The 26730-nt window shown below is 31.9% G+C and overlaps 1 protein-coding gene and 1 long non-coding RNA gene across 2 annotated transcripts in view; one reads left to right on the top strand and one right to left on the bottom strand.

The window, feature by feature from the left end:
* The window catches only part of LOC127714274 (tereporin-Ca1-like), a 470404-nt gene that overhangs the window by 291194 nt on the left and 152480 nt on the right, over positions 1-26730 (bottom strand). The gene's annotated exons all lie outside the window — the stretch shown is intronic.
* On the top strand, positions 20861-26719 carry LOC127714287 (uncharacterized). The gene is made up of 3 exons (XR_007987678.1): positions 20861-20921; positions 24526-24583; positions 26441-26719. It is a non-coding gene; the product is annotated as an uncharacterized LOC127714287 (long non-coding RNA).

Consider the following 26730-nt stretch of genomic DNA (forward strand, 5'->3'; position numbering starts at 1 on the left):
CATAAGTCAATAAAAAGTTTTTGAATTGTTGTAAGGAACTAATTAAAAGCACTAAAAGCAGTTATTAGTAGCTGAGATGCGAGTGAATTGGTTGTTAACCATTTGAGACTCTGTGAAGCACACGGCCTTAAATGTAGACGAGTTAACAATTTATTCTAAAAAAATTGCATGTAGTGTATACGTTTTACCACTACCCCTTTGTTGGCTGCTATGTCGGCTGGTATGAACACATAACGCTTTTAAAGAACTTAAAATAAGTTTTCATCATATTACTTACGTTTGATATGATGCTTAATGGATATTCAATTGTTTAAAATATTTTATAATAAACGATGTTCTTGATAAAATCATAGAATAGAGAATGGAAACGGGGTATGTGTTAAAAAACATACAATGTTTACAAGACTAGCAAAGGCTAGAGGGTCCTAACTTGGGACAAGCGTAAAAAGACGACGGGGTTAGATGTGTTTTTGAGATCTACGCACACCCCTTTACCTCTAGTCAATATGGAATAAACAAACACGATGTTATAATAGGTAACAGAAGAAACTAAGTAAACTGACAATAATAAACACAAATTAACAAAGGACTACTATCAGTTACTGACATGCCAGCTACATACTTCAATTAAATTGATTGAAAGGTTATGTCTTCGCCATATGAAAATCAAACACAGTCCCTCCCGTTAGGGGTTTAGTAAAATGCCATCATGAATTCTACGAGAAGACCATAACCTGTATCATGCCAACAACACGAACAACAGTTTTTAGAGTAAATGTGTTTATTTCCGATGCAAAGACCCTATTAGTGAAACAATTTTAATTCCAGAAAATGCCATCTTCAATGACTTGACAATAGTATCGTAACTAAGTCCCTGATGCATAAGCATGTTTAAAGGTTTGATGAGTTTTTGATGTGAATGACGACATTTTTGTGCTTTATATGAAGTATTACCATGAAAGAAGGGATGAGAAGTTCATGAACGTATTAGATTTAATTTACGAATGATGTCCTTGTATCGATGATAAAATTTAGTAAAAAGGTTTGACAAGTTTGTGATATCGAAAACCCATGTTGTAATTTTTCAGTAATAGAGAGATCTCTTTCGTTAAAATCAATACGTTTGTTACATACACGAGCGGATCGAACAAGTTGATATATATAAACACCATATGATGGCGCCAAGGGAACGACGCCATCTAAAAATGTATAATTGATAATAGGAAAGGACAAAAGCACCTCTTTTATCGTAACTGACAGTATGCATCTTCCCATAGAGATATAGATATCAAGATCAAGGAAATGACAGTGTTCATTGTTAGTATTAGCTTTATTTAACGTAACTTCAACAGGATACATCTAGTGCGCATACTAAAGTCGTCATTCATGAGGGCCAAAACATCATCCAAGCTAAATCTAATAATTGATTGTAAATTATGATTGTAGGCTTTAAAAGAATTATATTAGCTTCTTACTTATATGCCCAGTATATCTGTTTTTCATTGTTCGACCAATTGTAAATTAATTTATAAATAATTAGTATTTTTTATGATTTTAATTATACCTTTTTCATAAAGCCAAATGAGCATATCAAGCAGCACATAATCATAATTGGCAATGATTTAAAAAAAAAGTAAGGCTTTAATAATGCTCACAAATTCAATCTTATCTTAAATTATGCTTTACACAAGAACAAAAACATATGATTTTTGTTTCTAACCTTTATAAAATCAGAATATATAATTTTTCATTATTAGCAGTAAGTTGTGATCAATTTAGTCAAAATGGGCTCAAAAACATTGCTGGTGTATCATTTGCTTGCAAGTCAATAACGCAACCTCATTATTCAACCTTTGTTTGATAGGTGTTGCATATGTGCTCAGTTAACAAACCAGGTGTCAGCTGAAAAGAGAAACAAGGGCAGGCAGCAGTAGGACTCAGACAAGCCAGGAATACTCACGAAATAGCGATACTTTGTAACGATTCCAGACATTGTGTATTTATGGTGTGTTCCTGCTAGTCCTAAATTTTAGGCGGCCGCGGATCTGTGAAGCCGGGGGGAGGGGAGGGGGGAATTTCCCCTATACATAGGGAAGAAATTTTCATAGGCGGCCACCGGTCAAAATACATATTCTTTCTATTCCTACAAACAAAGTAAAATACTAGCTGTTGTTATAAGGTTATTAGTTGTTTTAGCAATTTAGATTAAATTGATGTACAGGTAACTTAGGGAGCTACCATTTGATTTTTATGGTAAGTAGGTGGGGGGAGGGGGGGGGGGGTCTAGGAAAAAAATATTTGTCCTGCATTTTGTTTAGTTGTGATCTTTGTCCTGCCTTTGTATTCTTCACTCTATTTGCTCCTGCATTTTTTATTAGTTTATCCTGACTTTTTTTGTACATAAATTGTCATCCTGCATTTTTTTTTTGGAAAAGTTGCTCTTCTTGCCATTTTTTTACTCAAAACTCCTGTCCAGCCTTTTTTTCAAATAACATCCTAGCAAAAAAATCAAATGATAGCACCATAAGTTCAAGTAAAAAAACCTCCTTTTTTAATTATTTATGAAGAATTATGATTATAAAGATAAAAAATTGATGCATTGCTGTAAAATAAACTAGAAAATTTAATATGGAAATGTACTTTGAAATTATATAATTATATATCTTTATGGAGTTATTTTCTTTCAGAACGATAGTTCTTTCTTTTAAAGAATCACCCCGACGATACCAAGTTTCAATGAATATGTGCTTCAAGGCATAAATTAATACAGTTTAATAAATCATTTGATTCATTTGATAGTGGTAAATTTTCCATCTAACATTTTAGTCAGAAACAATCCTTTCTTCCGTTTACTATACTGACATACCAGGAAAAGTCTTTAATCTTTAATCACAATTAGAGTTACTCTCGCTATAGCCTCAAGAAGAGACACGTTTACTATATCAGAAGAAGATTCTCTGTAGTCGAACCAATGAATGAAAACCAGTTTTTGAAGCCGGAAGACGATATTGATATTACGACAGCTGATGCACTTTCCTCATTAATTTGTTCAATAAATAAGGTCCTACAACGACAAAAAGGTGAGATTTTTGTCGGGAATTCAAAAAGACAGTAAACGGCAATACTGAACCACAAGTAAGCTCTGATAACTATAATACAAGCACTAACGCCAGTGCTCAAGCCTCTTCAGTTGCTTCTAGCCTTCATCTTTTGACTTTAAATAGAAAGAAACTTAGATTCGGTTCAATTTCAACACTGACCGTATTTCAGCTTTGAGGGTTGAACTTTTGCTTTAGTTTGAGTCGCACAATACAGTTGATATACAGTCGATTATCAAAACATAAATTGACAATTTGAACCAGCGTAATAAGATTTTGAAAATAGAAGATCGCCATGATGAGATACAGTTCACGAATATCTGAATGATTCTCTCGAAGATGTTTCTATTGGCGAAAATCGCAGTGATTACGTGTAGTTAGTTAACAGCTGAACAGTTTATGTAGAGTGTGTTGGCCCTATCAAATCGAAAGCAGATTGTTTATAGTAATTTTACGTTCGTCGATGCATGCATACTGACAAATTAAACTATCATGCTATTTAGTGTTGTATTCATATATGTTCAGTTCTTTGGCTTTAGTGATTGCTTTATTTTTGCAGAATAAAAAAAGTGATGACACGGCACTCTCCTGTCTTTTTAGAATAGATTCGTTGCCTTGTTCTCTGAAATCTACTTGTTAATTTTGTTTTTGGTCATGCTTATGTAAATTTTATATTGAACGACTAAGACGTAGTACTACATTTTCCTCCAATACCTGCCCAATTTACAGATATACATGTATCACACATGATTTTTTCACGGATATTCATTAGTATGCAGGGTCTTTACTCTACAATGGTATGCATTGTTACATGTCAGCAGGTACATTTTATTAGCTTGCTTTCAGTAGATGGGAACTATCTTTGTATATAAAATTGCCATGTGTACTTGTGTCAATGTGCAACATGTAACGATTAGAGGTAATTGTTTTCCTGCACTGATATTGATTGCATGTTCCTTGTCTTCCTCTTTGTAAGTCAACTTATTGAAATTAAAAGGAGAGGGTAGAAATCACGTAAAACTAGTTTTATTGTAAAAACGCCAGATATTCTTGTGACCTGGCTTGACCATAAACCACATAAGTGGTTGTCGTATCTCAAATGATAAATGTTTTTGTTATGTGAAGATTTTTATTTAGATGGCAGATTTATTCACAATTGTTTATACTCGAAACAGTATCTTGCTTGACATATATAGACACAATACTGTATAATTACCTCTAGATGTATCGTTAACGATTGTCTTGTTGGGTTGATGTCTCATTGGGGAGCATCTTACGATATAATATGTATTTGTTTTTGTGGTTACGATATTTTGTTGTACATGAATATGGCAAGTATGTTTGTGTACGTGTATACTGCATGCATATGATTAAGAAATTAATTAACTGGCCTATATATGCATTGAAGCTTTAATAACTATACTGCATAACTTTATCTGTATAACTCTTCTAGGCAATTTTTTGGATATGAGTGGATTACAGTCGAGTGTCTTCTATTATATCCGAATCGATAGCATTATAGTATCCATTGAACTTATTAGATGTATCACCTTTGAAGTCTGATATCAAATTTGTAACACTTGTTGTCACATATACTTTCGTTTCTGACTTTTCATGTTCGATCTGATTTCTTTTACTTTCTCTTCAAATTTCCCGCTATGCATTTTCACTATAATTGACATTGAAATTGTATAGAAAAGAACAATTGCCCCATAAAATGTCATTTGATGAAAACACATGTCATATCCATGATGCTGATAGAGATATCCAATTACTCAAAGGTATGACATAGCACCCAAAATCATACCCATAACAATAAACGTAATTGCTACTCCAGTGACCTCAAGGTGAGCATTAGCTCAACATAAGCCAGATGTAAATATTGGTCCAACACATAATCCAATCATTACAGTTAAAATCCATAACGATAAATCGTTTTTTCATGCGCCAAAATTTCTAACAGAATGCATGTAACTAAAGCTCCAGATACTTCAACCGGAACATGCGGAAGTAAGATACAAATTGGTATGAACCGTCCTGTAAATATACCAATAAATCGTCCGACCGCAAAACTTATCCAGTATACGGTATCTATAAGGGATGCTTCATCGCCTGAAAAATTATGTTTGTCTATTGAATAACTTCTTATAAACTTTCCATACAAAGCGTCACCACCGCCTATATTAAAGAAACACAAAAATAACACAATGAAAATTTGAATACCATACCATCTATCACCATCTGTACATATTGCAGGATCGACTAATCTTATAACTTTCCGAAAGTTACTCTCCTTGGCGTCAACTTGTTTTTCTGGAGTTGAAATTATATGCCGAGAACAAAACTGATAAAAAAGTACACAATCGATACGGAAGCTATGACGATTGCAACAATCAAATATGCTGTCTCTATCTTGGATTCTTTTAGATGTTCCACTGTAGTATTTTTATTAGTACTATTTGTTCGGGGAAAGGGCGATGTGTTTTGTATCGATGTTACTAAAATATTTTGTACGAGCGATACATTTGGCATTACAGTTGAAGTGACATTTTTAAGTGACGGCGCCAACACTGTCAAGAATGGATTTGCCATTTGCGGAGCGAGGACTGATCCCATTCCAAACCCGAAGTGCAGAAGGTGTAAAGGTCAAATTGCTTTTTTGTCCCATAGCTGCATGAGAACTCTTTGTCCGACTGCAAAAATATGACAAACATAAGATATGTGTTTCATTGATGTAGCAGAATATCACAAAAAGATTGACACAGTTTTTATAACAAGAATTTCCTTTGATAACAGTCTTCGTATTTATTTTTTTTTTTTTTTTTTTTTTAATACAACATATAATACATTACAGTTCAGTAAGGAACGATTTGATTTGTAATTTTAGTACATTTGTGTTTTATTCCTGATCTCTATTCATGGAAGAAAAAATGTCATATCAAATAATTCGTTAATGAAAGTGAAATAGTGAAATAATAATTCGCTTTTAGCAGCCAGCTTGGTTCAATTTTGTCAAAAAGAAACATTGCTGATGAATCATTCACTTGCAAGTGAATAATTCGAACTAATTGAATCGGTTTTCATGTGACCTTCAATTTATTAGGGTAAGAGATGGGTTACGCATAAACTAGGCGTGTTCAGCTATTAAAAGGAAAAGAATGTCAACTTCAAAAAGAAACAAGAATAAACATTTGGTTGATTAATTCGATCCGCAAAAATTATTGTCTTTTGCAATCTGAGCATAACAAGTAAACTAACAGAGACAGCTTACAGAACTACTTACAATAGTTAGCCATGTAAAGACAGAGACAGGTTACAGAACTACTTACTATAGTTAGCAATGTAAAGACTAAGACAGGTTACAGAACTACTTACTTTAGTTAGCAATGTAAAGACAGAGACAGCTTACAGAACTACTTACTATAGTTAGCAATGTAAAGACTAAGACAGGTTACAGAACTACTTACTATAGTTAGCCATGTAAAGGTTAAGACAGCTTACAGAACTACTAACTATAGTTAGCCATGTAAAGACTTAGACAGCTTACATAACTACTTACTATAGTTAGCCATGTAAAGACTAAGACAGCTCACAGAACTACTTACTATAGTTAGCCATATAAAGACTAAGACAGCTTACAGAACTACTTACTATAGTTAGCCATGTAAAGACTAAGACAGCTCACAGAACTACTTACTATAGTTAGCAATGTAAAGACTAAGACAGGTTACGGAACTACTTACTTTAGTTAGCAATGTAAAGACAGAGACAGCTTACAGAACTACTTACTATAGTTAGCAATGTAAAGACTAAGACAGGTTACAGAACTACTTACAATAGTTAGCCATTTCAAGACTAAGACAGCTTACAGAACTACTTACTATAATTAGCAATGTAAAGACAGAGACAGCTTACAGAACTACTTACTATAGTTAGCAATGTAAAGACTAAGACAGGTTACAGAACTACTTACAATAGTTAGCAATGTAAAGACAGAGACAGCTTACACAACTACTTACTATAGTTAGCAATGTAAAGACTAAGACAGGTTACAGAACTACTTACTATAGTTAGCCATGTAAAGGTTAAGACAGCTTACAGAACTACTAACTATAGTTAGCCATTTAAAGACTAAGACAGCTCACAGAACTACTTACTATAGTTAGCCATGTAAAGACTAAGACAGCTCACAGAACTACTTACTATAGTTAGCCATGTAAAGACTAAGACAGCTTACATAACTACTTACTATAGTTAGCCATGTAAAGACTAAGACAGCTCACAGAACTACTTACTATAGTTAGCCATGTAAAGACTAAGACAGCTCACAGAACTACTTACTATAGTTAGCCATGTAAAGACTAAGACAGCTCACAGAACTACTTACTATAGTTAGCCATGTAAAGACTAAGACAGCTCACAGAACTACTTACTATAGTTAGCCATGTAAAGACTAAGACAGCTCACAGAACTACTTACTATAGTTAGCCATGTAAAGACTAAGACAGGTTACAGAACTACTTACAATAGTTAGCAATGTAAAGACTAAGACAGCTTACAGAACTACTTACTATAGTTAGCAATGTAAAGACTAAGACAGGTTACAGAACTACTTACTATAGTTAGCCATGTAAAGGTTAAGACAGCTTACAGAACTACTAACTATAGTTAGCCATGTAAAGACTTAGACAGCTTACATAACTACTTACTATAGTTAACCATGTAAAGACTAAGACAGCTCACAGAACTACTTACTATAGTTAGCCATGTAAAGACTAAGACAGCTTACAGAACTACTTACTATAGTTAGCCATGTAAAGACTAAGACAGCAGTTTTTGTAACCTTCTGAGTTGTAGTATATGTTCCGTTTTTTTCTTGTCATCGTTCTTTTAAGATTCCATTACTCATAAAGGCTCCCGTCAAATTTGCATATCCATTTATATCGTATATTATAATTGTTTTGTGCATCGTAAAATAGATTCTTTCCATCTATCGGATATAAATATTTAAAATTCAGATCTATAACAGTATAAGCTAAAACGACTGTATTAATTCATTACAATTACAAAAAGTAAAAAAAAAACTACTAATTAAATGGTCTTCTCAGTGGTTTTCAAACATAAAACCATTTAACCTTTTTTTTAAACTCGATTACACTTTGTTATAATAAACACAAAACCGACCAGGTTCCTGACTTTGAACAAACACATATAAATATAAAGCGGAGTTATTTGTCTGTCCCTCAATCTTCCATATTAATTTGCCCTGCTTACAGGCGTTCTTTAAGCAAAGAAAATGTAACCATATCCAAACACGGGCGTACACTATCTCCAGTACGTGACTGCATTTGTATACATCCTGAACAGCCAATTGAATCCCAAGTGTTTCCCCTACATACGTAAGAGAAACAATATTTGAATCGGTTTTCATGTGACCTTCAATTTATTAGGGTTAGAGATGGGTTACGCATAAACTAGGCGTGTTCAGCTATTAAAAGGAAAAGAATGTCAACTTCAAAAAGAAACAAGAATAAACATTTGGTTGATTAATTCGATCCGCAAAAATTATTGTCTTTTGCAATCTGAGCATAACAAGTAAACTAACAGAGACAGCTTACAGAACTACTTACAATAGTTAGCCATGTAAAGACAGAGACAGGTTACAGAACTACTTACTATAGTTAGCAATGTAAAGACTAAGACAGGTTACAGAACTACTTACTTTAGTTAACAATGTAAAGACAGAGACAGCTTACAGAACTACTTACTATAGTTAGCAATGTAAAGACTAAGACAGGTTACAGAACTACTTACAATAGTTAGCCATTTCAAGACTAAGACAGCTTACAGAACTACTTACTATAATTAGCAATGTAAAGACCGAGACAGCTTACAGAACTACTTACTATAGTTAGCAATGTAAAGACTAAGACAGGTTACAGAACTACTTACAATAGTTAGCAATGTAAAGACTAAGACAGGTTACAGAACTACTTACTATAGTTAGCCATTTCAAGACTAAGACAGCTTACAGAACTACTTACTATAATTAGCAATGTAAAGACCGAGACAGCTTACAGAACTACTTACTATAGTTAGCCATGTAAAGACTAAGACAGGTTACAGAACTACTTACAATAGTTAGCAATGTAAAGACTAAGACAGGTTACAGAACTACTTACTATAGTTAGCAATGTAAAGACAGAGACAGCTTACAGAACTACTTACTATAGTTAGCAATGTAAAGACTAAGACAGGTTACAGAACTACTTACTATAATTAGCAATGTAAAGACAGAGACAGCTTACAGAACTACTTACTATAGTTAGCAATGTAAAGACTAAGACAGGTTACAGAACTACTTACAAAAGTTAGCAATGTAAAGACAGAGACAGCTTACAGAACTACTTACTATAGTTAGCAATGTAAAGACTAAGACAGGTTACAGAACTACTTACTATAGTTAGCCATGTAAAGGTTAAGACAGCTTACAGAACTACTTACTATAGTTAGCAATGTAAAGACTAATACAGGTTACAGAACTACTTACAATAGTTAGCCATTTCAAGACTAAGACAGCTTACAGAACTACTTACTATAATTAGCAATGTAAAGACCGAGACAGCTTACAGAACTACTTACTATAGTTAGCCATGTAAAGACTAAGACAGGTTACAGAACTACTTACAATAGTTAGCAATGTAAAGACTAAGACAGGTTACAGAACTACTTACTATAGTTAGCAATGTAAAGACAGAGACAGCTTACAGAACTACTTACTATAGTTAGCAATGTAAAGACTAAGACAGGTTACAGAACTACTTACTATAATTAGCAATGTAAAGACAGAGACAGCTTACAGAACTACTTACTATAGTTAGCAATGTAAAGACTAAGACAGGTTACAGAACTACTTACAATAGTTAGCAATGTAAAGACAGAGACAGCTTACAGAACTACTTACTATAGTTAGCCATGTAAAGGTTAAGACAGCTTACAGAACTACTAACTATAGTTAGCCATGTAAAGACTTAGACAGCTTACATAACTACTTACTATAGTTAACCATGTAAAGACTAAGACAGCTCACAGAACTACTTACTATAGTTAGCCATGTAAAGACTAAGACAGCTTACAGAACTACTTACTATAGTTAGCCATGTAAAGACTAAGACAGCAGTTTTTGTAACCTTCTGAGTTGTAGTATATGTTCCGTTTTTTTCTTGTCATCGTTCTTTTAAGATTCCATTACTCATAAAGGCTCCCGTCAAATTTGCATATCCATTTATATCGTATATTATAATTGTTTTGTGCATCGTAAAATAGATTCTTTCCATCTATCGGATATAAATATTTAAAATTCAGATCTATAACAGTATAAGCTAAAACGACTGTATTAATTCATTACAATTACAAAAAGTAAAAAAAAAACTACTAATTAAATGGTCTTCTCAGTGGTTTTCAAACATAAAACCATTTAACCTTTTTTTTAAACTCGATTACACTTTGTTATAATAAACACAAAACCGACCAGGTTCCTGACTTTGAACAAACACATATAAATATAAAGCGGAGTTATTTGTCTGTCCCTCAATCTTCCATATTAATTTGCCCTGCTTACAGGCGTTCTTTAAGCAAAGAAAATGTAACCATATCCAAACACGGGCGTACACTATCTCTAGTACGTGACTGCATTTGTATACATCCTGAACAGCCAATTGAATCCCAAGTGTTTCCCCTACATACGTAAGAGAAACAATATTTGAATCGGTTTTCATGTGACCTTCAATTTATTAGGGTAAGAGATGGGTTACGCATAAACTAGGCGTGTTCAGCTATTAAAAGGAAAAGAATGTCAACTTCAAAAAGAAACAAGAATAAACATTTGGTTGATTAATTCGATCCGCAAAAATTATTGTCTTTTGCAATCTAAGCATAACAAGTAAACTAACAGAGACAGCTTACAGAACTACTTACAATAGTTAGCCATGTAAAGACAGAGACAGGTTACAGAACTACTTACTATAGTTAGCAATGTAAAGACTAAGACAGGTTACAGAACTACTTACTTTAGTTAACAATGTAAAGACAGAGACAGCTTACAGAACTACTTACTATAGTTAGCAATGTAAAGACTAAGACAGGTTACAGAACTACTTACAATAGTTAGCCATTTCAAGACTAAGACAGCTTACAGAACTACTTACTATAATTAGCAATGTAAAGACCGAGACAGCTTACAGAACTACTTACTATAGTTAGCCATGTAAAGACTAAGACAGGTTACAGAACTACTTACAATAGTTAGCAATGTAAAGACTAAGACAGGTTACAGAACTACTTACTATAGTTAGCAATGTAAAGACAGAGACAGCTTACAGAACTACTTACTATAGTTAGCAATGTAAAGACTAAGACAGGTTACAGAACTACTTACTATAATTAGCAATGTAAAGACAGAGACAGCTTACAGAACTACCTACTATAGTTAGCAATGTAAAGACTAAGACAGGTTACAGAACTACTTACAATAGTTAGCAATGTAAAGACAGAGACAGCTTACAGAACTACTTACTATAGTTAGCAATGTAAAGACTAAGACAGGTTACAGAACTACTTACTATAGTTAGCAATGTAAAGACTAAGACAGGTTACAGAACTACTTACTATAGTTAGCCATGTAAAGACAGAGACAGCTTACAGAACTACCTACTATAGTTAGCAATGTAAAGACTAAGACAGGTTACAGAACTACTTACTATAGTTAGCAATGTAAAGACAGAGACAGGTTACAGAACTACTTACTATAGTTAGCAATGTAAAGACTAAGACAGGTTACAGAACTACTTACTTTAGTTAACAATGTAAAGACAGAGACAGCTTACAGAACTACTTACTATAGTTAGCAATGTAAAGACTAAGACAGGTTACAGAACTACTTACAATAGTTAGCCATTTCAAGACTAAGACAGCTTACAGAACTACTTACTATAATTAGCAATGTAAAGACCGAGACAGCTTACAGAACTACTTACTATAGTTAGCCATGTAAAGACTAAGACAGGTTACAGAACTACTTACAATAGTTAGCAATGTAAAGACTAAGACAGGTTACAGAACTACTTACTATAGTTAGCAATGTAAAGACAGAGACAGCTTACAGAACTACTTACTATAGTTAGCAATGTAAAGACTAAGACAGGTTACAGAACTACTTACTATAATTAGCAATGTAAAGACAGAGACAGCTTACAGAACTACTTACTATAATTAGCAATGTAAAGACTAAGACAGGTTACAGAACTACTTACAATAGTTAGCAATGTAAAGACAGAGACAGCTTACAGAACTACTTACTATAGTTAGCAATGTAAAGACTAAGACAGGTTACAGAACTACTTACTATAGTTAGCCATGTAAAGGTTAAGACAGGTTACAGAACTACTTACTATAGTTAGCCATGTAAAGGTTAAGACAGCTTACAGAACTACTAACTATAGTTAGCCATGTAAAGACTTAGACAGCTTACATAACTACTTACTATAGTTAGCCATGTAAAGACTAAGACAGCTCACAGAACTACTTACTATAGTTAGCCATGTAAAGACTAAGACAGCTTACAGAACTACTTACTTTAGTTAGCCATGTAAAGACTAAGACAGCAGTTTTTGTAACCTTCTGAGTTGTAGTATATGTTCCGTTTTTTTCTTGTCATCGTTCTTTTAAGATTCCATTACTCATAAAGGCTCCCGTCAAATTTGCATATCCATTTATATCGTATATTATAATTGTTTTGTGCATCGTAAAATAGATTCTTTCCATCTATCGGATATAAATATTTAAAATTCAGATCTATAACAGTATAAACTAAAACGACTGTATTAATTCATTACAATTACAAAAAGTAAAAAAAAAACTACTAATTAAATGGTCTTCTCAGTGGTTTTCAAACATAAAACCATTTAACCCTTTTTTTAAACTCGATTACACTTTGTTATAATAAACACAAAACCGACCAGGTTCCTGACTTTGAACAAACACATATAAATATAAAGCGGAGTTATTTGTCTGTCCCTCAATCTTCCATATTAATTTGCCCTGCTTACAGGCGTTCTTTAAGCAAAGAAAATGTAACCATATCCAAACACGGGCGTACACTATCTCCAGTACGTGACTGCATTTGTATACATCCTGAACAGCCAATTGAATCCCAAGTGTTTCCCCTACATACGTAAGAGAAACAATATTTCGATACCAAAGTCACTTTCTGAGTTTTAATCTATTTGGGTTAACAAGCATAAATTTGACCTTTGAAGCGACCCCATTATTGCCCCTACACAAAACAGAACGATCATGTGAACATTAATATGATAAAGCAAACATCAAAACCGAAAGGATATTTAGATTTTGATTTGATGGTATTGATGGACTGCATTCATTAGATATTTGGATGATATTTTGGCTCTCAATAATGACGACTTCAGTATGTATACTAAAGAAATTTATCCTGTTGAACTTACTTTAAATAAAGCTAATACTAACAATGACCACTGCCCTTTCCTCGATCTTGATATCTATATCATTAATGGAAAGCTTAATACTAAAATATATGATAAAAGAGATGATTTTTCATTTCCTATCGTTAATTATCCATTTTTAGATGGTGACGTTCCCTTGTCACCATCTTACGGTGTTTATATATCTCAACTTGTACGATTCGCTCGTGTATGTAACAATGTTTTAGATTTTAACGAGAGAAATTTATGTATTACTGAAAAATTATTACACCAGGGTTTTCGATATCACAAACTAGTCAAAACATTTACTAAATTTTATCATCGGTATAAGGACATCATTCGTAAATATAGCTCAACATGCAGACTTCTTATACGTTCAGTTATTTCACATCCAATTTTGTATGGAAATATTCTTTATAAAGCACAAAAATGTCAGTATTCACCTCTGAAGCTAACAAAACCTTTAAATAGACTTATTAAGAAGGGATATAGTTACGATACTGTTGTCAGGTCATTAAAGATTGCATATTTTGGCGTTAATATTGATTCACTTATAGGGTCTTTGCATCGGCAATAAACACAATTATTTAAAAACCAGTTGTTGGCATGACACGGGTTATGTTCTTCTCATATATGTTATGATGGTATGATACTAAACCCCTAACGGGAAGGATTGTGCCTGATATTCATATGATGAAGACATAATCTTTCAATCAGTTTAATTGAAGTCTGGAGCTGGCATGTCAGTTAACTGCTAGTAGTCTGTTGTTATTTATGTATTATTGTCATTTTGTTTATTTTCTTTGGTTACATCTTCTGACATCAGACTCGGCCTTCTCTTGAACTGAATTTTAATGTGCGTATTGTTATGCGTTTACTTTTCTACATTAGCTAGAGGTATAGGGGGAGGGTTGAGATCTCATAAACATGTTTAACCCCGCCGCATTTTTGCGCCTGTCCCAAGTCAGGAGCCTCTAGCCTTTGTTAGTCTTGTATTATTTTTAATTTTAGTTTCTTGTGTACAATTCATTATCACTGAACTAGTATATATATTTGTTTAGGGGCCAGCTGAAGGACGCCTCCGGGTGCGGGAATTTCTCGCTGCATTGAAGACCTGTTGGTGACCTTCTGCTGTTGTCTGTTCTATGGTCGGGTTGTTGTCTCTTTGACACATTCCCCATTTCCATTCTCAATTTTATGTCGAAATCCATATAATATACAGAAGAAATTTTGATGATACAAAAACACCGTTTATTATCTAAACATGATGTTCCGGTTTGTATTTCTATTGATGATTATTTTTAGTCCAGTGTAAAATTTGTATTTGCATTTTTTCTTTGTAAGTATATTTTTTTTTTACCTCAAACAACCCAGTCAGTAACTGTATTACTTTGATAACAAATACTGACTGGCGTAGCTTTGTAGCTAGGGAGATACTATTATCATTGTTTACATAATCTTTAATTGTCTTTTTGGATTCTGATTATCTTACATTTGTATAGTTTCTTAACATGTTATTTATCATTCCTAAGAAAGTATAAAACGTGAGGAATAGTATATGTTGATTACAATTTCAATTGATTAAACAAAATCCAGAGATTAGAAAAAAAAAGGAATGCGTACCAAACTATATGCTTAGTTTTTTTATACTTCCTGGGAAAATATTTTAACAACTAATTTCCGATTGTAATGGTATATACGTGCACGCTACTTTAGTGCCAGGTGCCATATTATTTTTGCCAATCGTACCCCCAATAAATCCTTTAGTGGTATTTATGTTTGATTATAGTTATCAAAGGTACAAGGATTATAATTTAATACGCCAGACGCGTGTTTCGTCTACATAAGACTCATCAGTGACGCTCAGATCAAAATAGTTATATAGCCAAACAAGTACAAAGTTGAAGAGCATTGAGTATCCAAAATGTTGTGCCAAATACGGCTAAGGCAATCTATTCCTGGGATAAGAAAATCCTTAGTTTTTCGTAAAATTCAACGTTTTGTAACAGGAAATTTATAAAAATGACCATATAATTGATATTTATGTCAACACCGAAGTGCTGACTACTGGGCTGGTGATACCCTCGGGGACGAAACGTCCACCAGTAGTGGCATCGACGTTGAAAATTTCATTTTTTTTTATCAATAAACAATCACGGCAATAATATTTCTGGTATTATCCCAGCATATACTTTTGAAACCTTTAGGCTTTGTGAAAGACTTCACGTAAAAACCCTTATTTTTTAAAATTTCTATTGCCTAAAAAAACTTTACAATGATTAGGAAATGTGGTATGATTGCCAAAGAGACAACTATCTACCAAATGACGTGGGTGTTGTTGTAAGCCGTCCGACCTTTAACAATGTGGAAAACCTATGCTGTAAAGTCAGGTTTAAAGGCCTCGACAATAATTAATGTCGAACAATTTAGACCTGAAAACATTAAGATATATCAAATGCTTAAAAAAAAGCAACCAACAACAGCCACTGAATATCCGATTCCGATTTGACACAGGTACATAAAGAAAGTAACCAACAACATCCACTGAATAACAGATTCCGATTTGCCACAGGTACACAAAGAAAGTGGCCAACAACAACCACTGTACATTAGATTCTGATTTGATACAGGCACATAGAGAAAAATGACAGAGTTAAACATGTTTGTGGGCGCTCAACCGTCCACAAACCGTTATATTCATGTATATATTGTGTTCATTGAAATCCAAAACGCACATAGAGGCACGGGCAAAGCGAAATATACACAACGTAGTTCGAAATGAGAAATATCAAGGTTGACGTGAGAAATGGTCCAAACTTCTTCTGAGTAGAGCGGTCATTTCTTATGTGAACCACAGGTGCAATTATAAAGTAAACGACGGATCAAGTTACATGTAGACATAAGTCCTTATTACTATCAACATTTCTTTTGAGGCTGTCATCTATTTACCTGTTGTACTTTAAATTTGAACTGTCTTTAAACTGTTACAGGTTTGTGAGTGCTTTTATGATCTTACGGGTCACGTTTTTGTTGTATGTTTAAACGTCGTTGCATATGTATTTTAAGTATCAGTCGATTTTAGTATTTTTTTTCTCAACTTTTTTAACAGATCGCTGCATTGTTTTCAAGCTTTCTTTGACCATAGGCAGCACATAGTGTAGAAACCTTAACACAAGCATTTAGATATTGAACCTCTATATCAAGTGTAATACGATATTCCTTTATCTAAGAAATTAAAATTTAAAATCAGAAAGATATAAGAAGATGTGGTATGAGTGCCAAAGAGACAACTCTCCACCCAAGTCAAAATTTATAAAAGTTAACCATTATAGGTCAAAGTATGGTCTTCAACACGGAGCCTTGGCTCACACCGAACAGTAAGCTATAAAGGTCCCCCAAAAAAATACTAGTGTAAAACCATTCAAACGGGAAAACCAACGGTCTAATCTATATAAAAAATTAGAAACGAGAAACACTCATGAACCACATCAACAAACGACAACTATTGAACATCAGATTCCTGACTTAAGACAAAAATGACGAAATAGAAAATATATAGTATTGCAGTTTAAAAAGTGACGGAGATTGCTTTTATGATGTTTGTGATATGAAGGCACACATTGTAGCATATTTTATTTTTCAATGGTCTTAATAAGAAAACATCAATCATTGACGCCGATTTGCATTGCTAATAATAAAATGTCCTAGCGCAGAACGTTCTGTTCAAACCTTTAAAGATTGCTTTATCTCAGTGGATGTTTTATTTAACAATTATACTTTTTTACAAATCAAAATCTGTTATCCAAGCGAACGCATTATTGATGAGAAAATATGTGTAGGCTTGTCCTTGTATGAACGGACAAATGTGTATAATTGTAGTTTATTTTTTCAAGGCTTCGAAGTAATATTATAATATTAACATTCAAACGATATTTACAAATGCATGAATTGATATTTTAACTAATTCAATGTTGTGCAAGAAGTCATCAATTACTTAGACATCTCTCTTGTTGTCAGCTGAGGCTTTGTCTGCTTATTTAGGTCTCTTTTGGGAAGTCTTCTCGCCCAAGTGTTTGGAATAACTTTTGCACCTTAGACCTTTATGTTTGCTTGATAGTAATCTCATTATAATATATATTAACAATAAAAACTTCATTTATTTTTAACGTGTACATTAATGGTTCATTTTGATTGTATAGGTCTATTTTTAAAGTCTTGATACCTTTTTACCATTGTGTCTGCCTTTCAATTATTATAACTTAAGATGTCAGGGTATGGTCATTAAATGTATTATCTCCAAGTTCACCTTTACAATCTTTGGGATATAAAGTCTTTGAACTAAGGTTCCTAAATGTTCGTTCCATGCAAGCTGATCATGAACAGTTGTCTGAATTTATAGTGGTAAGTCTGAATCTTGAATAGTGTTATGTTGTATGTGTGTTGTTTTTGTAGAATTTGATTCTTTTTTATTTCTTCAGGGGGAGTTGATAAATCACATGCATTTAGATTTGTCCTCATATTTGACTAATTCTTTTTCCCCATTTTACATTCAGCATCGTAACATTACTACATACAAAATCAATAATCATTGGTACAATATTATTAAAATTTGGTCAAGTTGATATTGAAAATTGCACTGACGTTCAATGGTTTGAGTACATTAACTTTGTAATTTGATTGTTTCGGACTACTATTCCTAGTTTATGAGATTAAATACATGGCTTTTCTTTTTTTTTTAACAACATAATAATTTTATTCATCAAATATTGCTTGTTACATAAACCATCAAGATTCCAAGCTTCTCTTGACGTACCCTGTTACAATCCACTGACTACCCAGGGAATAATCAGCTGATTAGATTAATTGACATACATTTAGTTTACAAAACACTATTATAATAACAATATTAGAAAATTATTCATTGATTATGTTTCTTTTGATTGTTAGTAACATTGGTCTTATTGCCTTATGTCCATTAATATTGGTATCTACACTCTTGGTGTATTCATTGATAAAAATTCTGTAGACGTCTATGGTTTTTGTTTTCTGCTCAGATACATAGTATGACTTGTATATTGAAAAACTAATTATTGTAATAAAAAAAAAATTATTGAGTAATACTTGTTGTCTGTGATTTTGTATCCAAATATCAGGTGTTGTAGTTTTATTACAAAATCTAAATTACTCCTTTTTAAGAGGTCGTATATTTGTTGCCAAAATATTGTCAAATAAGAACAATTGAAAAAATAATGAGAATAGTCTTCTTCTATGTTACAAAAATTACACGTATTATTATTAGTTATTTTCCATTGTAAAAAAAGCTTTTGTGTTGGTACAATAAACTATATAGTCTATTGTAGGCAATTCGTGCATTTGGCTTACACAATTTTAAACCGATATCTCTGATGAGTTTGAATATTAATATGTGGATTACGAGTTTTTAATTATATGACTATGGATATTAATTCAGATAACATACAGTGGAAAAGATATGGCTATGCATCATGCTATAGGAGGACTAGTACTGTAAAGAATTGATTTGAAATGTTCCTATGGGAACACGTTTTGTATTTTCAAAAATGAATAATGACGGTATTTTGTCTCCGAGGTTATCATCAGATCAGTAGTTAGTTTGTCGGTAGTAACATGATTTATAACATTCGTTTTCGTAGAAATAACAAGTAAACTAAGGTTAACTACCACAGGAATGGTTGACTTAGATGCATTTGGATATTATTTAAGGTCCGTTTTGGTCGTATAGCTCTTTACGTGTTTCGGTACTTATACATTCTTGGCCTTGAAATATTTTGTTTTGAGCGTTCCAGACAAAAGAAAATCCAGAATAGCTCGTCATAACATAAAATTTATAACGAGTTTATATCCTTAAATACCAAACTTATTCTATTTTTCTATTATCTTTATATGTTACTTAAACGCCACTGATTCTTCGTATATATAAGCACCATGTTCAGAGAGATTCAGAACAAAATATCAACAAAATCTATTGATATGCATCAATGATTAATTGTTTCGAATTATTGAAGTCCATAGGCACATTAAAGAACTTGTTGTGATGTTAACTTTTAACTCTAATATACCGAGAAAATTTCACGTTTATGTACAAAAATCAACGGCCTAGTCGTAAAAAAAGTAAAAGCTTTTTAACGAATACCTTTTTTTGCATACGCATTTTCCTTTTTTTTCTGAACATGTTCATACCCAGAAAATATCGTTTTAATCGTTATATTCACACAAAGAGAGGGATTGGTCGAGTGGTTTGAGTAGTCGAACAACATTATCATTAGTCTGTCAACACTGCGACACGGGGAAGGTAAACTCGACTCTAATCGTAATTGACTTGGATTTTCAGTTTTCCTACCGAAGATCGATGGTTCTCTCCGGGCACTTCAACTTCCTGTGCCAATGAAAACTGACCGCTATGAAAAAGCTAATAGTGCTAAAAGTGGCATTAAATACCATTCAAACAATCAAATAATCAATCTCCTTATTCATGTTATTACAGATTCATAACTTATTTTCTTGCAAATTCACACCTTCAAGTCAAGCGAATTCTTTTCTCTTATCCCAACTTTTTTTTTATTCAACAACATATTGCAATGCTGCTGTTAATGACCAAACAGCCTATTGTTAATGCGCATCAAGTAATGCAACTTGGTTGTGACATAAAAGTTCTATGACGTTGTTTCTAGCCATGCAAAAAACGTCAAATTATAAAGTCCTATTTCACGTTTTTCACGGATTCCGATATGGTGTACGCGTAAAAATACGTTTTGCAAGGAAAGTTGAATTAAGCGTCGCACTAATATCTAGTGAAAATTAAACACAAATGGATTCATCATATTTTGTTCCGAAAATCATGAAATACCTTCACACAAATTTTAAGGACAAATTACTGATAGAACTGAATAGACTGTTTGGTCTTTAACAATTTACCTCACTAATCTAGCATTCTAGTGAAAGGTCACTGTATTATTTACCAGAAATTCAGGGTTACTCTCTGGTAAGCATGATGAGCATTTTATTACATTACATCTAAATCAAATCATATTATATCATTTTCAATCATGAAATAATAAAATATTTATGAAAATACTCATTAATCGATATATGTCATCTAGCTTGTTTAGTAAAAGTTGTTTCCGGAAATAGTTAATTTTCCGTTATCAATTAACTAGTATCATTTTGAAATCTCTTCCTGATTCGGAAATCACACCAGTTTTAATTTTGATTTAAAATATGATTATGAGCTATTCACCAAGTATGCCTAAATAAGAAATGCAATATAGTAAGTTTGATTTTTTAATAATTATAGTATTTAATATATTTTTCTCTTATTTAACAATACATACTGAGGATAAAGAGTACCGTTATCAATCCACGCTTGTCGATGATAGGTAAAATAATTTCTCTAAATCAGTTCCGGACATATGATTTTATAATGTTTTTAACTTTTTATCTTTTTTTTTGCTAGATTATACATTTTCAAACGTAAAACTTATTACAACATTTGACTACGTTATCAAGTAGACATTTATACTTCGTAGGTTGTCTAGTTGCCTGTATTTTATAACTGTACATGCATTCTGCTTTAAATACAGAATATACATCTAAAGAAATTATTGTTTTCTGTTCAGACATATAATTGCCTTGTATATACAAAACATAATTATTGTAATCAAATAATTAATTCCATAGTATTGCTTGTCATTTATTTATAATACAATACTAATTTGTTTTAATGTTAGAATATTATCATAAATATTCAGTTTTTCAAGGAGTTTTTTAACTTTACTCAATAAATTATCAAGAAAGTGGCATTTAAGAAATATGTGATCATAATCTTCAGTGGTGTTGCAATGATGACAATTTGAAATATTCCAGATCTTCCACTGTTTTAGTAAAACTTTACAAGGTAGAATAAAGTGTAGCAATTTCCAACGGAAACTTTGTACTTATTATCTTTTATATACATGTAATGATGAATAAACTTTAACATATTACACAAAAGACTCTTAATGAATTCAAGGTTAAACATTGTCTTCCATGTGTAGAAACCAACAAGTATTTCAATTTCATTCTAAATTTATATGTTATAAATTTTCCTGGTGTCTACATTTTCTACATTTTCTTTATTATTACAATTGTTATTAATATATATTACATAACTTGTTGTTACTTTAATTTTAATTGAATTTTCCTGTTGTAAAATATTTAACAATTCCTTTTGAAAATCTTTCTTAAATTGGCAATATTCTGACATCCAGTTATTTTGTTTTTTTTTTTATTTTAAGCTTTTAAAAAAAAAACGATTTTCTTCTATATTACCATTTTCATCAATAATGTCACTAACATAGATAGATAATGTTGCTATTTATCCAGTTTTGAAATAAAAAGCATTTATTTTTATATTAATAAAATGATTTCCCCAAATAACTTCTTGACGAATAGATCTAAAGTGTTTTGGCTGCTGTACTTTTTTATGAGTTATCCATGCTCTGGAATAGAATCGATATTATCAATATTCATATGAAAGATAAGCAAATCTTTTCCAAACTTGTTAAAATAAAATATTAACCAATTATTTAGATCTCCAGTAATTAACCTTTTGATTCACCCAATTTTGATAGATTCTATGTATTTATCTATGATAATCATTTTTAAACAACCGTCTAGTTTTTCAAAGCTTAGTACTGTACATTTAACTTTTTCTCTTTTGCTTTTCAATAAACAATTATTGTAAATATTTTTTTTTAAATTCAACAATATATTCTTTTTCAATATGTGAAACAGATGCTAAAATAGTAATATTTGGTTTAATCAATGATTTGACAACTGTTATTTTGCCTATCATAGTTAAATGCATTTTCTCCCAATTCCTGATAATCGTTTCAGATTTTTCTATTTGCTTTTCAACATTAAAAGCAAAAAAAGAGAGACAAAAAATACCAATGGGACATTCAAACTCATAAGTCGAAAATAAACTGACAACTGAGCTGAGCTAATGAAAATGCTATTAATTTTGTGTCAACATTTGATAAAGTAATTGGTCTTTAATTATCTAAACAAAGTGGATAATTTTTTTGTATGGATAATTAAAGGCAACAGTAGTATACCGCTGTTCAAAAGTCATATATCAATTAAGCGAAACAAATCCGGGTCACAAGTCAAAACTGAGGGAAACACATCAAGTATAAAAGGAAAACAACGGAACAAGAGAAACATTTAACTGCAACAAAACAAACGCCAACATACATAGAAACGGACTATTTGATAACAACTTCCAAATTCCTGACTTGGTACAGGACATTTAAGAAAAAAATAGTTGGTTGAACCTGGTTTTATGATTAGCCAAACCACAGAATAACAACGGACACTTCCCATGAATTTACGACAATACACCAGGACACCACGCACGAATTACAAACTGTACGTCACACGATTGTATCAACGCCACAAAAAGTGACGTATTTTTTAGACGTTAATATTATCACAGGTAATTTCTAAAAATAGAATATATTTGTTTTATTGAAGACCTGTACGAGAATATAAAATTTGGGATTGAGTTTGTAATGGTGTTATTTCATGTATTTTCTAGCCATGACAAGAATATTAAAATGGAATTGTGTTTGTAATGATGTTATTATTTGTTTTTTCTTACAGTGTCAGTTTTTTTAAAACAAAACAATCCCGTGCATATAAATGCTTTAAACTAAAAATCATATAAATGAAATAGCTGATAAACTATCTTAACTTTAACATACGTATAGAAAAAAGAATATCATAACTGTAATATAAGGTAAGATCATGTAAGACCAAACAGTAAACACAATTGAAAACAAACAACTTTAATCAAAAACACTATAGACGAACCACAAGTAACTCGACTCTACTGACAAATAAGACATATCTAAAATGTATCAAAAATGCAGAATTCAAAAAAATAAGACATATCACAATATCAAAGCAGTCCTTCTAGTATATGTAGTATACTTAATTTCAAATTCACTGGGATATATGAGATTTAAGTGCTGACTGAAATATTGGTTATTCAGTGATAGGACATCATCAATATATCTGATAAGAGAGATAACTCCTAAAAAAGGCAACAGTAGTATACCGCTGTTCAATAGTCATAAATCGATTAAGAAAAAAATAATTTCGGGCCACAAGCCAAAACCGAGGGAAACGCATCATTTATAAGTGACAATATATTTGGTAAGAGAGATAACTCCTAATTTCTGAGAAGTAGTTTTTATATAAAAAAATTCAATGTGCATACAATTAACTCCTTTAATTCTTCCCAAAACATGCAAAAAGGTCTATAAAATTTTACGCTTAATCCATCAATTCTAGTTGCTTTGTTCAATTTCATCTTAAAAACTGAATCCGTACATTCTTCAATAGGTAACCTACCCTCCATAATATCACTCTCTTGTGTGGTTAATTTAATATAATCAATGTATGTATCATTAATATAATCATTAATAAATTTTGAATCTGGATTTTTACTTTTTCAAATACCTTTTAGAATTTTTTTTCTGTTTGTAACATTTTGGATGATTCTGTTTGTATCACTCCTTCTTTATCCCTCAGAGCAGTTATAGTTCTTTTTGTTTGTCTAGCTTTTTCAAACCCCAAAAAGAATTTTGTATTTTTTTCTCTTCCTTCTATATGTTTTACCCATTTAATCCCCGACCTTAATTGAGCTCCTTTTGTTTTTATTTCATTTATATATTTTTTTTAATTTACTTTCATTATAAATTAATTCTTTTTGAAAATTTTCTATTACCTCATCCTTACAATGTCGGTTAATATTCTCATTTAATCTTTTAATCGTATTTTCCAATACATGTATTTCACTTATGTTTTGTTTTGCTTTTCGTTTACAGTATGCAATTGTATGTTCTCGCAATTTTGAATAAGTCCCATTGATGTCCAATATTCTTGGTAAGTTTTGTTTTATTTTTATATAGTTGAATTAGGTCATTTATTAATATTTTTATGTTGAATATTGCATGTTCCTTTTCCATGATCATGCATTTATCAGATGCATTAGTCAGATAGAATCAAATACTTCCAATTTACCAATATTTGACGAAGGGGCACATACGCCATATGCTGATCATGAAGTCATAATTTCTAATGTGTTTATTCATTCAATAATAAATAAGATATGACGTAATACATTTATTTTTAGTGTCCTTTTAAATAACTGAAATCTTCGATATTTTTGTGATTTAAGACTAATCTAAAAGTGAATTTAGCATACAAATTGTTATGTCATCTATCACATTGTAACTACAAAATAGATAGAAAATATTTAGAGTTGTTGAATTTAATACGGTTAGCGATCAGGAAGTTCCAACTTCAATGATGACTACGTGCTTAAACGTGATTGCCTTGACACAGTTCTTGCATATCAATGAAATTGATTCATTTTAGTAAATTTGTCCCTTGAATATGTCACAACCATTTTCATAAACTTATAACTGTTATATAATTTGCATATCTACAAATACAAATGTGATTAACCCGTTAGAATTCCTATCCCTGATTAAGCTTCGGAACTACTTTCTTAACCTACAGTGCATTGAAATAGAAATTCTTCATGTACAATTGTTTGCCACTTGTTTCATATTTAACACAATATTTTTATAGCATTTATTGTTGGATATATCACCCTGCAATGCCTGAAAAATGTTTTGGTTCTTTGTCATCATTTAGCTGTTTTAGTTTTCTCCTGATGTGAACATTTATTTTATTTTTTACAACTGAATTTGGATGAAATGTATAGTTAATTTATAAAAAAAGTTTCTAAATTTATAAATTATTAAAAGACTTAGCTTTTCAATTCCCACGGCAACTTTTACCTGAGATGGATTTGACTGTTATTGTTTAGCTTTTGTGACCCTATAGCCCTTCAACTCTTTCGTTTCTTATACGTCTTTGATTTCCAATATTCGGCATTGAGCGTTCCTGATGAAGCTAAATCCAGAGAAGTGCTTAGAACGCATGCAATTTATGTAGTGTTGTTTTCATTTTTTACAGCTCTGGGTCGACTATCAATCCATAACTATATAATCAGAATAGTATTTAGTACTTAACACTGATATGATTTATCGCAAACCTTTCTAAAATTGTTCGTTATAAATTTAGAAGTTATAAAGAAACTAAGGATTCAAGTATCTTCCGCAATATTCACCATAAATTGTTTTGGCTATTTTTTATTAAATATTTTTGGTCCTTTAGATTTTCAACTGTTTCGATTTTTCTGTAAAATCATTGGCTTTCAAGTATTTGGAATTAAGAGCTCCTGATGAAGGTAAATCCAGAAAAATGCTTCGGACATTTGAAATGCACAAAGTTTTAAATTCATTTATTGTGAAATGCTATGTCGCTATTTAGGAACAATCTTGGGTTGTCTGTTGGTTTTGTCTTTCTGTGTTGGTCCCTTATGCTCATATAGCTCATCAGATATTTTTTACTATTCTCAGCTTTCATTTTTTTTGGTCGTTTCTGAAAAGTCCGGAAAACGCTTCCATTTAGTGTGGATTTTGTACCTATCAATTCGAATATTTGAAGTTGGTTAGATCTCGAGATTTCCTTGACATCATATGTCCAATAAAGAGTCGGAAGATACCAAGGAAATATGGAAAAGTCGAAGACAAGTCGATTATCAGTTTCTTTGATTTCAGGTAACATATTATCAGTAAATGAAGTTTTTTTTAAAGCCGATTTATTCTTATATTTTGTCTGTTAAACAATAGTTTATAGATATAATTTGTTTTTTGATAATTTTTGCAGCAAAATGATCGCCAGTATTTTGTACCTTAGCAGCCTTCTGTGTCACGTCATTATCGAAACTGATGCCAAGAAAATTTTATTCCTAATGGCTCAATCAAAAAGTCATATGTTGCCGGCAATACCTGTTGCCGAGGAGATGGTAAAGTTAAACCATACAACTACTTTTGTGGTAGCAGCTAGAATGAAAGAGGCGTTGGAATCAGAAGGCATTAAACTTTCACCTTCTATCATTGCAAAGAGTTTTGATAACTATTATTATGAGGACATTATTCGGGTAACACTTGAGCATG

This window comes from Mytilus californianus, unplaced genomic scaffold (genome assembly GCF_021869535.1).
Source record: "Mytilus californianus isolate M0D057914Y unplaced genomic scaffold, xbMytCali1.0.p SCAF_9, whole genome shotgun sequence".
Lineage (NCBI taxonomy): Eukaryota > Metazoa > Mollusca > Bivalvia > Mytilida > Mytilidae > Mytilus > Mytilus californianus.